The sequence below is a fragment of the Pongo abelii genome, chromosome Y (genome assembly GCF_028885655.2).
Source record: "Pongo abelii isolate AG06213 chromosome Y, NHGRI_mPonAbe1-v2.0_pri, whole genome shotgun sequence".
In the NCBI taxonomy this organism is placed as follows: Eukaryota; Metazoa; Chordata; class Mammalia; order Primates; family Hominidae; genus Pongo; species Pongo abelii.
The window spans coordinates 45,880,588-45,899,170 of record NC_072009.2 but is presented as its reverse complement, the minus strand read 5'-3'; the positions used below and the strand labels follow the sequence as shown (position 1 = coordinate 45,899,170).

Sequence of the window (18,583 nt, the reverse complement as noted above, 5' to 3'; positions counted from 1 at the left end):
GTGGTGTGTGCCTGTAGTCCCAGCTATTTGGGAGTCTCAGGCAGGAGAATCCCTTGAACCTGGGAGTTGGAGGTTGCAGGGAGGTGAGATCACACCATTGCCCCACAGCCTGGGTGACAGACACTGTCTCTAAACAACGACAACTACAGCAACAAAACTAGGTGTGTTTTTACTACATGGAGATTTATTGGTTCTAATATTTTCAGGTGTCTTATTTATTTGTTGAGTTTTCTGGCTAATGTATTGTTCATTTTTTTTTGTTTCTGCCTAAGTCCTTCACTTTCAGGAGATTCAGTCAATTAAACTTAAATTTTCTCCAGATTATGGCCCAAAACCACTTAATGTATTATCGCTGGTATTAATGCTTTGGCTTTGCAGGAGGGTTTATCGCCCTGCTAGTGTCACTAATGGTCTAGCTATTACTAATTTTTATTTGAATAGATTAAATCGTGAGATTGCACATTTTTGCATGTGTTTATAAACTTCTGCACTTACCTTTTAAAGAAAGGTAATACTTATCCCCAATGACTCCTAATTCTATAAAATGTATATATTTTTTATACATTTTACTATCTTGGAAGTCTAAATGCAGATCTGAATGAAATTAGTTCTTACAAAATTTATAGAACTCGTGAAAATCAGTATAGTAGCAGACAGAAGTCATATGGAAATGAATAGTTTAGCTACATTTTTATATTCTAAGTCACAGCTCTGAATTTAAGGATGAGTAGAAAATCTACTACTAACATGTTAAATCACATGAGTTGACAAATAAATCTTGTGAGATTATTTTTGAGCCATACTCTCTTCTCTCTCACTCTACCCTCATTCCTTAATTTAAGGTTATATTCATATCCCTCATTGCTATTTAGAATGCCTGTTAGGTTGAATGAGAATAATATTAAAGGGAGCAGAAAAAACCACTAACTAAATCCCATTTTCATTTTTTAAAAACTATCATTATCTTATGACTGATAAAAATTGAATAGGAAAACTTTCAAAATTGTGAAAACTAAATAAAACTAAACAGGGATGCATTTCACTTAGAGGAACAATGATTACCTGATCCTTAATCTTGTTAGTGAACTATTTGTATTCTATTTACTTGTTGGAAACAGAATGAGAGAGATTTGTGTCACTTACCTCACTGTAGATCCTAAAGGAAAAACGTGCCAAAAAAAGTAATGCAACTTTATTTCTTCTAAAGTCTTTTTTGAAAAACTTTAGGGTAATTTGATCCAAAAGTACTTACACAGTAATAAAGTTCATGGCAAATGACATCAGAATCTGTCAATGGCTTTTCAATTAATTTCAAATATATACAATGCATAGGTGCCTCACCATAGCACCGAACAGTTGTGCAGAGAATACTGAAAGTAAAGCTCATATGGTGTGTGTGCCCAAGGACCATTTTTTCTTCCAAACATGAAACTCCTCTTGTAATTTCTTTATCAGTCTCTTCAAACACGGTGTCCATTCTTAGCATGCTGCTAATTCAAACTCTTCTTTTCAGTGAATCCAGTATAGTTCCGTATCAAATCCAAATAGAAGAAAACAAGATTCCGTATAATTCACTATTCATGGAAAATGTAAAAAGGTAAATATGGATCACTAATCACAATAAAAATATATATATCTGGTTTAGGAAATATTGAACCACCATTTGACATAATGCAGTCAATTAAAGCATTTGACATAATTTAGTCAATATGTCAAATAACTTGACATACTATTTCCTCAGCAAACATTGTTTCAAGGAAATAGACAACAAAAGTACTATGAGGACTTAACTACCTCTTAACATCAAGATGATTGTCCTGTCTTCAAGTAGTAAGAAGAAAGGGATATATTTCTCAGAAGTTTTCTTTTTGTGCTCTGCAGCCAGTGTCTGCCGCTGACATTGACTAAAACAAAACCGTACAAGGTCTAAGCCAATCCAACCGTGATGACACTAAGAAAACTATCTAGCAGGTATCTCTAATTTGGAAAGGACTAAAAAACAGTGGGCCCTTTAAGTTCCGCTTATTGTTAGATGTTGGTCATTTTGCATTTAAAATACTGTTTCTTGGCTTGATGCTATGAAGTTATTAATCAAGTAAAGCTTCACTTTAAATAGAAAGGAAATCCAGACTTCGCATGGTTATAGAAGGTGTAAATTCTATTTTGTTGGGGCAGGGTATGAAGAAGCTCATATTAGGTTCTTTCTGGACAAACTATAAGAGAAATTAATGATACATTGTGAAGATCAATTAGTCATTATGGGTGGGAAGCAATATTCAACAAAAGTGAATAGAAAGGAAGATAAAAGGCAACAGTACTTTTAAAAGTAAACTCCTTGACTTACTTTTAAATCAAATAAATATTGGAATGGAATTTAGACAGAAAACTTTTCTGACTAAAAATTCTATTAATATAATAAAAAGACATGAAATGTGTAAGAATATAATGCAAATTAGCAGAGACAGAACATAATATTTCCCCAGAAGATGTTGGTCATTTGTTAAAATATATCAATGGGAAAAATAGAAGTAGTAGTTTAAAAAAGGGGGAGGGAAGAATCAAGAAATTACCTATTTTATTTTTATTTGATAAGAAGTTCATTTCCTGAACTTTCCTTGCATTGCTTTTATTCTCATAACTTATCATAAACATCGTTTCCTTCAATTTGTTAAGGTTTTACTGTAGAGTATTAAATTCCTCAACTTCTGTTGTTTATTATTCTGATCTAAATCACACCTTTAACTATATGCATGTGTTTATTCAAAGACAAAAAGCTTTATCACATTTTAAAATACATCCTCCTGGACCCAACCCATCAATGTGATTGATCTTTTCCTCTTTCACGTAATTTCTTTTATTCTCTTCTTCACTGCCCTGATTTTCTTATCACACATATATAAAAACTCCATATTTTACGATCCACAACAGAAACTGTCTCTTTTGGTACTGACACTTTTCTCTGCTTTTAATTTCAACAGAGAATTTCTATTAGGTATTTTCTTTCCATCAGTTCATGTTCTGTCTCACGTTTTATCCCACAACAATGAAGTCACAGTCTTTTCTCAAAGACCATCGGTGACACCCTAATTGCTAAATTTAAAATGTTATATTGAATTTCAGGTGAATTTTTTTTCTATTGATAATGTGCTCTCACTTGAAAATTAGACTTACCTTACCAGTCAGGCACTCATCCCCAACAGTCTACCAAATATACTATAATTAAAATAATCACCATTTTTTTTTGCCAAATATAATATATATATATATTTTTTAATTTCTTGTCTTTGTTGTTTGTTTGTTTACTGAGACAGGGTCTGTCTCTGTTGTCCAAGCTGGAGTGCAGTGGTGCCATCAAGAACTCACTGCAGCCTCAAACTCCCATGCTCAGGTGATATTTCCACATCAGCCTCCTGGGTGACTGTGACTACAGGCACACAGACTAGCTAATTTTGGTAGAAATGGTGTCTCTCCCATGCATCGCAGCCTGGACTTGAGTTTCTAGGATCAAGCCATCTTCCTGCCTCAAGCTCTCAAAGTGCTAGCATTGGAGATGCAAGCCACCAGGCCTGGCCAAATATAAGTTACTTCTTATTCACCCTCTTCCTTGAACTATTCCTGATAAATTTGCTCTCAATCTCCCAGTTATCTCTTCCTGTACGATGGATTTCTGAATGGTACTATGAGTCCCAAATGGTAATCTCCTGCCAGTCTCTTACCAAAGACCAAATCATATAGGGCTCTATTGCACATACTCATGTTTAACAGGCAATTTGATCTCAAGGCTATACACTGAATTCTGGTGCTCCTTCCAAACAACTTCCCCCAAGTGTATCCCGTTTCACCTGACAGTAATTACATCCTGTTGCACAGGCCTAAAACTGTAAGGTCATCCTTGATGCTTTTCTTTACATCTCCTCATTTCTATTAATCCTCAAATTCTGCATGTTTTCCTTTTAAAACAGGTCCAGAATCTAACCACTTTTCCCTATTTTTCTTGCTGTCACCCAGATACAGGTTATCCACATTTCTCATCTGATTAACTCAGCCTCTTTACTGATCTCCTACCTTCCACTATTACAAGTATTACACTATCACTACTATTACAACTAGGTGAATTATATCTCAGATACTATAAAATTAACCATTTTAATGTACACGTTCAGTGATTTGCAGGATATTCCCAATGTTATGAAACCATCACTATTATTTAAGTATAGAATGTTGCCCTTACTTTAAAAAGTAACTCTACCTATGAACATTCAATACCAGCTTCCCTTTTTCCTAAGCTAAAACCATGGTCTCTATAATGTCACAAAAAACCATATATTATTTTCTTATTATTCTCTTTTGCATATCTTCTTCTACCATCCTCTTTCTTGTTCAGAGCCTCAGTATACACTGTGACTTCAGAGGTTTTGCACTCCTTTTGGTTTCAAGAAGTTTGCTCAAATCTCCTTTGAGCTTATGCTATTCACCTGCTTATAAATGAACCCAAAATCCTTATCTTTCTTACATAAAAATAAAATCATTAGATATTGTTACTACTTTCCACTAAAGCAAAAATATAAGTTCCATCAGTAAATGGATTTTTGTCTTTGCTCAGGTGAACTGACATAAACAATACCTGATGTATTCACAGTTAATTTGATCTTTTCTTATTTATTTATTTTTTATTTTTGGCATGTGAGTGGGGTGTGATTAAATCTTTCTCTGCTGCTCAACCTGGAGTGGCAGGATCTCAGTTCACTGCAACCTCTGCCTCTCAGGTTCAAGCAATTCTCCTGAGTCAGCCTCCTGAGTAGCTGGTACCTCAGGCACCTGCCAGCTTAAATGGCAGTTTTTTTTTTTTTTTGACATTTTTAGTACAGACTGAGTTTTGCCATGTTGGCTAGGCTGATCTCAAACTCCTGAATTTAAATGCAATATATTATATAGACAAAGGAATACCTAGGGAGTTTTTAAATTATAAAGCTGTTTTTGATCATTAATAGGAGTTGACTTTGAAAGTGTATTTTCATTTAGAAAAAAAAATAACTCTTTTTTTAGTTTGTTTTTGATCAACTAGTTTAACATTTTATTAGCTATATATTTAAAATAATTTATGTCAGACAATATTAAATTAAAAATTTATGTATTTCTTAAGTGTTCCCCTATACTTGGTGTTGATAACTAAACTGAGTTTTATTGAATCATATGTTAAAAAACACTGAAACCTTAGTGTAAAAAGAAGCCACATTTAATGGTACAAAATGTTTGTATTTAAAATGTGTTCATGAGAAATATTTTAATAAACCAAGCCTTGAAGTTGCTTAATGTTATTTTATTTAAATTCTAAGAGAGGTATGGCTTTAAAAATCATAATGTGAGACGAAAAATTTTTAGTGCACTGTATTACTTCTAAATATCCACCTCTGTCCAACAAAGTAAGTAGTAATGTTCAAATCTTACACAGAACTGAAACTCAGGGTGGGAAGTCATATAAGTAAATTAACAAATGATAACAAAATTTAGTTCATTTCAAGAGAAAACTGAGGTTTAAGAATACAGTTCACAACACATTCTTTACAGATCTTTAATTGGAAAATGTGAAGTTATATTTGTTTATGTTTTTATCTGTGTGAGTGTATTTTCTAGCACATTGCAGAATTTTCTAGCTAAACTCACTGCTTAAAAGGTCAGATCTTTATTTGTCTTGTAGGATCTATGTAGAAAGAAGAGTTTCCTCCACAAAAACACTTTTTTTTGTTAATTTATCTACAGTTGCATTGACATAGAAAATGTATATATTCAGAAGATTTTTTTTAAACAAACAATTTTTTTTTAAAAAAACAAACAGATAATGTCATTAAAATATGGACCTAAGGGATCTGTAGTTAAAAATCTGTATAGCTACTGGATTTGTTGTTAATATCAAAATTTAAAATACTCCTTCAAAGATGGCTGTATTGATAAATGAATTGTTGTTGATATTAATTTGTCACTTGATGAACAGACAAGTGGATAGAATTATTTTCATACTACAAGCATTATTTTTTCTTCTTATCTCAGGTTGTGAGCACTTTTGAGTGGGAATATCTGCTCTCTGTTAGATCTCACCCACCAGAAAACTTGTGGGACTCAAAAATACTGGTGCTACTTGTCACATGAATTCTGTGATCCAACAGCCACATATAATATACTATATATACATTATATATAATTTATTTATAATATATAATTATATAATATATTGTTATGTAAATCCATATATTATATATAAATCTATATATAGTATTATATAATTATATATTATATATAGTTTTTATATAGTATAAACTATATATAATATATATATAATTTATGTGTGTATATATATATATATATATGTATAGTTTCCACCAGGAACAGTATTCTTGCAATTGAATGCATAGGTGAAAATATAGACAATGAGTTTTCAAAGACGAGAAGCAGAACAGTTAGGTAAATTCTAATTATAAATTATTACTTTGAAGATTCTGATAGCAGCTACTGTTTTTCTCTCAGAAATTACGGTACTTTAAAAGAATTATGAGGGAAGATCTTCTTCATAATATGGCTAAAATCTCTGAGATACTATGACTGATATATTTATGTTATCTGTTTCATAAGCTGTGCTTTTTCTAAAATTCTCTCTATATTTTTCTCAAGTGAGAGCTTTTTCTGCTAAAGAAACAAATTTCTTCTTCAAATTATGTTATGTGAACTTGTAAAAAATATTAGTTAAGAATTATCATGAAACTGCCTATGAAAGGTATTCATCTGAATATAAAGCGGTAAAAAAGTTAGATCATAGTGGTAGGTCACCTATTTAGGATACATCTCCAAATAAGAGAATATGGGATACCTAAATTTTGGTAATGTTTATACTCAAGATCTTTATTATTGTTAATTTTTTTACCTTTCTGTACAGATATTGATAGAAACTAAATTTAAAAATTAGAATATTTTAACTGTAGTAAATGGTTCTACAATTTCTTCTTTTTTTCCTTTCAGTGGGCAGAAATAGTTTGTCTTTTAGCTACTAGCTTCTCGGCACTTATCATATAAAGGATTACAAAACACACACTTTCTTTCTCTTTGCTAGATCCAGTAAATTATATCATCCAAACATCGCAGTCGTGGTAGCTTTACTTTTAGTAGAGTCTTCATATGGGATGTTCACCAATACTTCTTTAACAGCCACTATTGGAAGAAAAATTGTAATGTAAGTTCCGATACTATAGCCCGTATGCCCCCTAAGGTGTGGAATTTAACACATATAGTGATGGTTAATCATACCAGCAAGAAACAAATGAAACAGACAGAATATAAAATTGCAAATTAGATATCTCACCTTTGTACTTGGTTGCTTTGGCTTTATGTTGTCTCAGCAACATACTGTGGCACATATGTCTGCCTTGTTTCTTTTTCTATGCAATCAGCTTCTCCAGGGCAGGACGTGGATATTGTTTCTTTCTTTGTCACAAACCTAAGACACAATTAAAAGCATACAGAAATTTCTTAGATACTTGTAAACAAAGAGTATTTTGCTATATGGCTACTGACATGTTTTGACATTTGGAGCTTCTGTCTATGCTCCCCTTCCTTCCACAACTACGGTTAATAGGCATATTTATTGAGTGTTAATAATTCTGATTTAATCATGTAAATAATCTTATGTAATTTGGAAAATGCATTATTCTCAAAAGAAGATTCTGAATCCTAGAAAGACTAATTAACTTACTCCCCAAACTGTACTTATTCCCCCAAAGTTACTCAAGGCAGAGGACTCACTTGTCTTTACTCCTGCCTACTTGAGCAAACTTTACTGTATTACGTCCAGTGTATATTATTATTTTATTGCTCTTTAATGATAACTTCTCTGTGAACTCAGTTATAACAGTCCATGTTTGAAATAAGCAATAATCATAAAACTTAAAAATAAATTAAGTGTTTTGAAAATTAGGAGCATAATCAGTATATCACCTTATTCAGTAACTTTTGGTATTTGTTGTAACTACTTTCCTTGTATTTATAAAGTTAAATTAGTGCATTACTGATTTCTTTTGATCTTTAATGTTAGTACTCAAGATAATTTACTAGAATTGTTTTATTAATTTGAAGACAAACCAAAGTTAAGTAAGACAAGAGATAGAAAAGAGTACAATATTAGTGTCCTAAGACAGCCTCAAGACATCTTTGTTCATTTAGCTGTTTCCAAACTACAGTCCTATGTACCCAAGGAATTTTGGTCACAGTTAAGGTAAATTTCATGTAAGTGATTATTTCAGTTTCATAAAAACCTCAATACATTGACTAAACATTACTCAGAAAAAGGCTTCATACAAAGGACATTATGTTAAGTGAAATTAGCCAGGAAATATAAAAGACAAAGATTGCATCTTTTTATTTATATGTGAGAAATAACAAAGTTGATCTCATGGAGGTAGAAAATAGAATGACAGATTATTATAGGCTGTGAAAGATATTGAGCAAACAAATAAGTGAGTTAGTTGATGGGTAAAAAATACAGTTAGAAGGAATAGTTTCTAAAGTTTGGTTGTATAGGAGGGAGAATATAGGTATGAATAATTTGTTATAGATTTCAAAATAAATAGAAGTTTAGATGTGGAAAGCTGTTTACACAAATATGTCAGTAATAATTTAAGGGGTGCATTAAAGAAGGACATGTTGATTTCCATTTGAAGAATCCTCTCCAGGATGATTGGGAGGTGATTAGAACCAGGACAACATCATGCATTCACTTGAGGTAGCAAACTTATAGAGATGCAGCAGTAATACAGAGATAAGATTAATCTACACATATTTCTCTTACACTCTCTAAGGAACAGAAATTCCAAAATCTAAGTCTAGGCCACAAGAGAAACAGACGGCAAATAACAATAGGCCAACTAGGAAGGGCCATAAAATAGTTGGATTACAATGCACAAATATCAGTAGACCTGATGGTGTATTTATAAGTCTCGACTAAGGTAGACTGCATGTTGCATTCATAGTGGTTGATGCTACTGCTTATGTACTATAAAAAGATAAAAACATAGTATATTCTAACCAATTTGAACAAACAAATTGCTGTTCCTCAAGCTACGCAACACACTTCATATCCTATTGTTTCCAACAATGGGTATTGAGATATTACATCAAATAAAAAATTATATGAATTATTTAGAATCAGAAGGCGCTTATATCCTCAGTAAACCCTACATCTAACAACAAAAGCTTTAAAATAATATAGAAATAAACTAGGAGACTTACTGCTTTCAAGGAAAATTGTGACTGGCTAGCAAAGCAGTCAGAAATCTTGGCACAATGGTGATTCAAGGTACTGTGGATTCTGATAATATGCACTTCATTGGGATTAGATGAAACCAAATTTTAGAAGCATCACTTAATAAATTCTACCACAAAAGTGCCCCAAGCACAAAAATATAATCTACTATGCTTCACATATTGTGACATATGAAAATTGTGCATATTAGTTTTAATATTTTAGAATTTCTATTAAAATATATCCATATTCTTTATCTCAACAAGAAATTAAACTATCAAACATTAAATGTGAAGAACGTGTATAATTAAAATCTTCTTGTTTTTTACATTTTTCCCCATTTTATATTTTTTCTGGTGATAAAAAATAAGGTTTCTGAGCAATACAGCTGTTATTCTGGGCAACTGTTGTAATTTAGGTAATTCCATCCCTTGGCTACATGAACTTGATGAGAAGTCATGCTGAATGTTACTTTAAATGATTAACCTGGCCGGGTGCAATGACCCACCACTTGTAATCCCAGGATTACAAGTGAGAGACCGAGGCGGAGGTGGGTGGATTGTGAACTCAGGAGATACAGACCACCCTAACTAACACAGTGAAACACTGTCTCTACCAAAAATACAAAATTAGCCAGATGCATGCCTGTAATCCCAGCTACTTCAGAGGATGATACAGGAGAATCGCTTGAACTCAGGAGGTGGAAGTTGTAGTGAGCCAAGATCACAATCATTGCATTTCAGCCTAGGCAACAAGAGTGAAACTATCGAAAGAAAAAATAAAAGAAAAGAAGAAAGGGAGAAGGAAAGGAAAGAAATAAAGAAAGGAAGGAAGGTAGGAAGGAAAAGAAATGGAAAGGGAAGGAAGGGAAGAAAAGAGAAAAGAGGGAAGAAAAGAGAAAAGAGAAAAGAAATCTGCATTACTCACATTGTGGCTAATCTTCCCAGAATATTTTAACACAAATATTTGTTTTAACATAGAAGTGCTCATAAATGGATTTTATTTATATTTTTGGTCACTATTTGTTCTTTATAGTAAATTTCATATTAAAGCTGGCAAAATTGTTAAGTTTTACTGCCACTGGATTTTGAGAAAGACTAAATAAATTACTTTATACTCATTGAAATACCACACATTTTTATGAACTAGGACAAGGTAGCACCTAATTACAAAGAAAATATCACAAGGGTAAAATAAAACATGATCCCACTTAAACTATTCTTCCTCCGATCATCTTGCCAAAGCTGTCCTAGAAATTTTTTTTTTAATTTGCAGTCACAGCAGATAAGTTACAAAATATGTTATAAAATAATAATTGAAGACCATATAAGTAAATCATCAAAATGAGTTTTGAAAAAGAAAATTATTATTATTATTATTTAACCTGCTGATACATAGAGCCTGTTGAATGAGGATATAATGGAGCATCTTCTGTTGGAGAGGTCTTATGCCCATCTAAAGCATCATGGTCAACTGGCTCTAAATTCTAAATATTTAAATATTAACAATTTGATTATAAAAGTAACTTTATACCTTATATTTTATTTTCTTCATTAGAATAAACTTTTAAGGAATGCAAGAAAGCTGACAGCTATAACATCTTTACAATTCCTGCAAATGATTTATAATTTAGGGAAAAATTCTGAATTATTTTAGCTACATAATTTTTAGGACATTTCACACAAGTTGCTTCCAAAAGGAAACTACTTTTTAAGAACAAACAAACCAATGCTAATCATTTCACAAAATAAATATTTTTAAGGGCAATATTAATACATAAACATTGGCTTATGCATTTAAAAATTACTTCTCTTTTTTCCCAGATATATCTGCTGCCCTTTGGAGGCTTCCCTCAGCCACCTCATCTAGACAAAGTTCTCAAGCATTTGCAAGTGTCATCCTAGCACTATTTGATTTTTCTAATAAATAACAATTTGATGTTTTATTGTTTTTTACTGGCGGACAACAATTTTTGTAGGCATATTTAATTCTTTCCAGTTTATTGTTTTCTTTCAATTTTCTATATACACTAAATGACTCAATTTTCTTTCTTTTTTTCCCATGTGAAAGCACAAACACTGTCCTTCACTTCCACAAATTATGCAGTCGAGTTTCCCACATTTGGGGAAATCTCATGGGTCAACACATCTAGAGTGCAATAGATCCACCTTTCCTTGGGAAAGCCACATTCATGATCATGGTGTCTCCCCTGGCAGGGAAGTATCCATTTCCTTTTTAAGAGTTCCATTAGCCTTCGAAAGAAAATACAAATATAAATGCAGTAGAATTCAGAATAATTTTCAGTATCAGCTGAAAATGTTAATTTCAATCATCCGTGATTATTCTTTTCTTAAAGAGTTCTTAATTCTGACACAGGCTTCTACAAAATTGTAAGGAAAAACAGTATGATAAACAATGAAATGACTGCCAAATAAAACTACCATACATTTTATGCACTGCTATACTCATTTTTGATACTAACTCTTAGAGTGTTCTATTGTATCTAACAGCCATTCTCGGTCTTCTGGAATTTTATCATGTGCATTATGAGCTTTAAAAATAAGCAGATGAAAACAATTTACAATATGTAGTAGCTAATATTTTACTGCCTAATATGTGTCATTCAGAACAAGTTTTTGAGGTAATCTAATTAATATCAGTTAGTTTCCTAAGCGGGTAGCATTAGTAAATCCATTTAACCAATAAAAAATCAATTACAGTTAGAATAAATACTTCACCAATTATTACAGATTTAGCCAGTTGAGGAGCTAGTTAGCAATCTGACCCAAACATCTGACCTTTTTGTGTATTACCAATTTAAAATATTTTGGTTAAGTATACTATCCATGCATTACTACAAGTGAATTAAAAACTGTAATGTTATATTACTTTTCATAGTTCTATTTTTTATTCTATACTTAGGATTATGCTCCATGGCCCAGGCTGGACTACAGGGACAAGATGATAGCTCACAGCTCAATGAGTCTTCATACTCCAGGGTTCAAGGAACACTCCTGCCTCAGCCTTCCAACTACTTGGGATTAGACAAATGCACCACCATGTCCCACTCACCTCATTATTTTTACTAAATATGAGTAGCATTTTATGACTACCTTTTTAAAGAAAAAACAAAACTTACTTGGTTTTTACTCATTTTTCAGAGACAACATTTTAGAATGTAAAGCAAGAATCTCATGATAATAAAACAGTGATATTAATTGGCAGCACAAAATTGATTTCAATTCTGACAGTAAAAGAACACACATGATGAGTAAAACAATTTTCAACAACAAAAATAAAAATTGCCTGATTTACTAATGATCAGTCATTTTCTTTCACAGCTGGCTAAATTGCAATATATTTACACTGCCAACTGTTTTATGTTCTTAGGAGTCAATATTAAAAATCACAAAAAGAAGACCTGTCTGTTTTGTCATCACAATGACAGATAAATAAAATAGTTTTTTTCTCTCTACCATGTATCTTAATTAGTAAAATGATATTATATTCCAAGTCAGAGGCCAGGTTTTTTTTCTTTTTGCCATAGGAACATTTATGATATATATTTATTTTGAAAAAAGTAATTTTTATAATCTAATTTCAGGTAAAGGATAACATGGATAGGCTTCTTCTAACACTTAAACAATACACATTTCATTATCTTATTCTCTTAAAAATTATAATAAAGTGAAAATCATGTCATTTGCCACATTATTAATAGTATCAAAAGTTTTCAAGTGAAATTTGGATTAATATTATCTTTGCCTATATTGTTATGTGCTGCCATGAACAGTGTTGGTACTCAGCAGATGCTGATATATATCTGTTGAATACTGCCTATTGAATAGACTAAATGTTCGTTAGACAAAACATTTCAAGCTTATCTTAATAAAGAGAATAATAAATTTATACATGAAACCCACATTAATCCACAGCATATATTTTCCACATTATGTCAACATGTATACCTTTACTGTAAACACCTCCTTGGATGAGATGAGGCTAAGATGTGATCTAGCCTTACTGTAGAGCAAATACAAGAAGTTACTTAATAAACAATATATGACTACAAACAATTTTTAAAATGGTATAAATTAAATTCCATTGATAGGGAACTCAGTGTCATTCATACAACAGTAATTATCTCCTTGAAATCTACGATGGTGTACCAAAGAACAATTAGAAAATTTTAATTGCTAAAATCTAATATTTCTGTTGTTTAAAATTTAAAATTAACTTTTGCCTTTAATTATTGTGTTCTACAGCTTTATAATTATTTTATTATCAGGTTTTCAGTGTGCTTATTATAAGGTCTATTGAGTGAAAATTGTGTGTTTGTGTGTGGGCATGTGTGTATAGGGTTTCCAGGTATATAGTCTGATTGTTTCTAGAAACCTATAACAATAAAACTTCGAATCTCTTGGCAGAGTTGGGCAACTAATTCTGGTGCAATTCTTTGGCTTATTTTATTGCAGATGACACAACTAAGAATTCTAGAAGAATGCTAAAGATTTGTGTTGAGCATTAACATAGTTCTTTAAAATTATAATTTTTCTCCAAACCAGTCTGGCCACTATTGTGAAACCCCATCTCTTCTAAAAACACAAAAATTAGCCAGGCATGGTGGCAAGCACTTGTAATCCCAGCTGCTCAGGAGGCTGATGCAGAGAATTGCTTGAACCCAGGAGGCAGAGGTTTCAGTGAGCTGAGATTCCACTCCTGCACTCCTGCCTGGGTGAGACAGTGAGAATTCCTTTTACACATACATGCACACACACACACACACAAATAATAGTAATAAAAAATAAAAAAAGGAAAAAAGCTCTTTTTCTTACATCCTGATAGTCTAACTACTTAGAGGCTACAGATTGCTTTTGGATAAATTAATGTTGTCTGCCATGATAACATTAACTTTTCCAAAAATGTTTCCATTCTAGGACATTACTTTCTATGACTGTTTTTCATTGTTACTTCTGTAGTAACACATGTATGCTTTTAGATGATTCCAAATTCTGGACATATGTATCCAACTCCCCATTACAATTTTTAATTTGGTGTCCCATATGTTTCTAAAATGCAATCTGCTCAACGAGGTTCACTTTTTCTATCAGTAAATTGCATTACTATTCTCTCAGCTTATCAAATCACACCCAGGACATAGGTGTTAACATCTCTATCCTACCCCACTTTCTCAAATATCCAATTGCTAACAACTGCCTATTCTAACTCATTACGAGCTCATAAATCTGTCCACACGTATGTTCTACATTGCCAGCTTTTCCAATATAGAGCACCCACAATTTTTTTCTACAGATAATTTTTAATACTTCCTTACTGTGGTCTACTGTGAAATTTTCTATGCTATAGCCAGTGAGATGTTACTAATATATGCCCTTTGTTGTCCTCTGATGGTTTATCAAGTCACACTGAATATCTCACATTGCTAAAAAGCCAAGTTATGTCAATAATAAGTCTGTACCCACTGTATACTTTAAAAAATCAACTTAACAAAGCAACCCTTTTCAACTGCAAGATGCTTTTTACTCTCCAAATCTAAGTCACATACAACCTATAATAGGCAAATCTCTTTGTATTGTATTTTTTTGTTATGATGCTTTGTATCCCACCTGAGCTGTTTATTCAGTACTGTATTTTCAATATCATAATTAAGACAGATTCAAAATACTTTATCTGAAATTGAAAAAGCTCAATTAAGCAAGAGTTTTTAAAATAAGATTGGTATGTAACTCAATTTCTGATGCAATAAAGACTTAATTGAGGGAAGCTATTTCAGTCTGCATTCATGTATCCTTCACCCTTAAAGAGAATATCCATTTCTCTTCATAGAGACATTAGCAAGATTGATTCTTGAGTACTTTCGGGAACCTTACAGGTAATGGTACACAAAGTGATGCAAATGTGTTGACTCAGTTTTCTCAAATGCAAGAATTCCTAAAACCTAAAACACACTACTTAAATGCCTCAAGATGTATAAATGTATACTGAACCCTGGCAATTAAAATTAAACTTAGGTTATATCATAAACCGACCATATGTTGTGTATGAGCAACTAAAATCTCAAGTTAAATTGTGCAAAACAAAGTTTTTGTGAGTTCTTAAGTTAGATACGTTTACATTTAAAATAAATATTGTGTTTATGTTTGTATAATATATGCTCCTACTCTACTAAAATTATCCCAGCATCTTAGATGTAGTCAGGCTAGGCTGAGAAAAAGAAAGTACAGAGGTGGTCAGAGCAGGAAGAGTAAATGGTAAAATTTATTTTCTCCTGAAGGTGTATATTAATAATACAAAAAACACTTTCATTACAGAAATGTGTGACCATAGAACTTAATTTTAGGTAGTAAAATATTTGTGATTTTAACAAGTTACTTAAAATGATCTGCTAAATGTCTGAGTCAATCATTCATATAAATGTGACCTCTAGCTCATCTTTCTGTTGAATGTGAGAGATAAGGCAGACACATTCTAACCAACTCACATGTATACACAAAATCAACATGGACATGGAGAAGAGAATTAGTGCTTGTAACAGTGTATTACTTACTAATAAAATGCAACAAGTGTATATAGCTGCGTCATTAGTTGATGGGAGATGGGACAAATCCACTCATAGAGGAAATATTTGCTCAATAATGGCACCTTACATTTATAAACTGTAATGGTTTTCTGAAAATGTTTCTTTGATTTTCATATGTAAATTAGAGAGCTAATAAATGAGATGACCAAGACTTTAATCACAATTAAAATAAGAAACTTGACTCCTATAGAATTCACACTTGGATTTTTTTCCTGGAAAAATCAGATACTACTATTTATATGTACATGATTTTTATGCAATTAGTATTGTATTCTGGGTGAAAGAAAATGATTTCCTAAAACAATAATGTTAGATATGAAAGATTAGAATCTACTGCCTTTGCAATGCATTCTTCTTTAATTTACTTCATTATTCTTTTCAAAATGACTTAACCTTTTTTATTTTCATTCTACATAGCATTAGAATTATTCTCACTAGCAATTACTCCATCATTTGTATGCCATTAATGAACTTCTTCCAACATATATCATGTTTCACTGCCCCAGGATGAGGAAGGGCCAACAGTGGCACAAGGGTTGCTTCATACAGTGTGTCACACATCCTGCTAAATTCAAGTTCACCATGAATAAAAAGCCTTTCCATAGCCAGCATTCAGCTTTAAGAAAAAGGTTAACTACTGAACTTGGAGAAAAGAGAAATCTGCCTCTGATAGCTGATTTAAGAAATATAATGTGTGTGTAGAGGATACAAAATTACAATTCCACTAATGTGATAGTTAATATTTGTGCTACTTTCTTCATCCTTGTGGAAAGTCTACTAGTTGAAGTTAAACCATTTCTTTTTCACACAAGACAGAAGGTAACCTTATCACTCTCAGAGGAAATACTAAGAAGGATTGTACTTTGTCAGAGGGTAAATCAAGACATCTTTATTAGGCCACCTATTTACTTAGTGTCTCCTCTATTACTGAACATTGTTTAGTGATTTGCTTTCAAGGATTTTTGTGTTTGTTTCAAAAAAAAATCCTTGCCACAATGATGAGACTTGATAAAGCAAATGGTGGCCTCTTGTGGATGTTCACATTCTGTGCAGTCGGTAACTGTCTGATTCTGTGAAAGCTAATCGAAGCTTGGACTGAATGTGGATGAGACCCACCACTGGGGAGTGATGGAAGTATCAAGGGACATGATGGGTGAGGGGAGGTGGCTGTCACATAGGGAGTAGAGATTTGAAAACTTACATCAAAACATTTCTCTTCCTGGCCCCACCCAATATTGCCATCTGGAAACATTTGATAAAAAATACAATAGAAAAGGGTGGCAGAACAAAGCAGGCAGTGAGTGTGGCAGCAGGAGCAGTCAGAAGCAGCTGCAGAGCCACCCTGGGCAGAAGAACCATAGATGATGCTCCACAGTTTGAACAAAGTGTGGTTCCTGGTGGTACAGAAGTTGGTCCATACAGTCTGTCATATCTCCAGCTAGATGCAAGCTAAGAATGGAAAGATTTTCCATAGAGAGTGTTCAGTTTATTGAAAAAGGCTAACTACAGAAATTGAAGAATAGACAAATGTGCATTTAATAACATAACTAATAATTACAGTGTTCTGAGTAGAGGATAAAAAATAACAATTGCTTTCCAATGAAATAAATAATTTTGTTAACTTTCATCTTTGGGGAAAGTTTCCTAGTTGAAGACAAAACATTCCCACATTTCTTATCTTAGAACAAAACTACTTAGGTTTCTGTATAAACCTAAGTTTTCACTTTTATATGAACACACCACCATGTAACTTTTATTACACCAAACATGTCATACCGAGTAGTAAATTGATAATTAGAGAAATGCCCCAATGTGGTTCCCAGTGAAAGGTGGTGTCTGGACAGTCAGTGCTTTCTAGAACTCTGGACCAACAACCAGGAAGTGTTGAAGTGACTGAAAAGTTAAAGATCACAAGTACAGCATGAGGAAAACAGAGATCAACAGTATCTATGTCCATGCCAAAAGAAGTATCCTAGGAAATTTTGGCTATGACAAGAGAATGAAACTCCATATGCACATTTCTTCTGGATCACTTTTGGAGCACTGAAGCAGAAAACAAACTTAGTGCTAATGTACATATGCTAAGGGGAGGCTGATTTTAAGACTGACTTCATTCTTTCCTCATGTTCAAGAGCCTTCACGGGACATTGCCTACTAGATCCAAGCTTTGCCAGCTTATTTTTCCTCATGATCAGCTCCTATCTATCAGCTGATATTTCTACCCATGTGCACCAGTGCTCTTCTTCACAGCTTCACACCTGTAATACTGTTCTCTGCAGCCAACATACGAGGTCCCACTTAATGCTCCACTTTCCTTCCAGCTCCTTCAAAGAATTGGCCACAAAGAAATTTGGCCCTTAACTTTACTAATTTACACCCCGGAGGTGGATTACTAGTTCCTACCTCACGTTCATTAGCCTGGAGGAAAGGTTATTTTCAGAGTGCCACTGTCATGCAGCTCACCCATATCTTCCTGCTGTCACTCACCCTGCTGCTCTTGGTTGGATTTCATCATAATCCTCAGGATTGTATGCTCATTGAGGGCAGGAACAACCATATTAAAAAATATGTGCTTGCAGAAATTACTCCCAGAATTCTAGATGAGTTTTACCTTTTTCTGCACCCATAGCTCTGGGATTTAGTTTGTTTTAATATGAGTGCTACCTAACAGGTTAAGACATCATATTAGTTTGGAC

General features: G+C 32.9%; 1 non-coding gene across 1 annotated transcript; it reads right to left on the bottom strand.

Moving 5' to 3' along the window:
* Nucleotides 1-11,350: 11,350 nt before the first annotated feature.
* On the bottom strand, nt 11,351-11,510 carry LOC129053517 (U1 spliceosomal RNA). Its single transcript, XR_008518306.1, has one exon. It is a non-coding gene; the product is annotated as a U1 spliceosomal RNA (small nuclear RNA).
* Between the last annotated feature and the right edge of the window lie 7,073 nt (nt 11,511-18,583).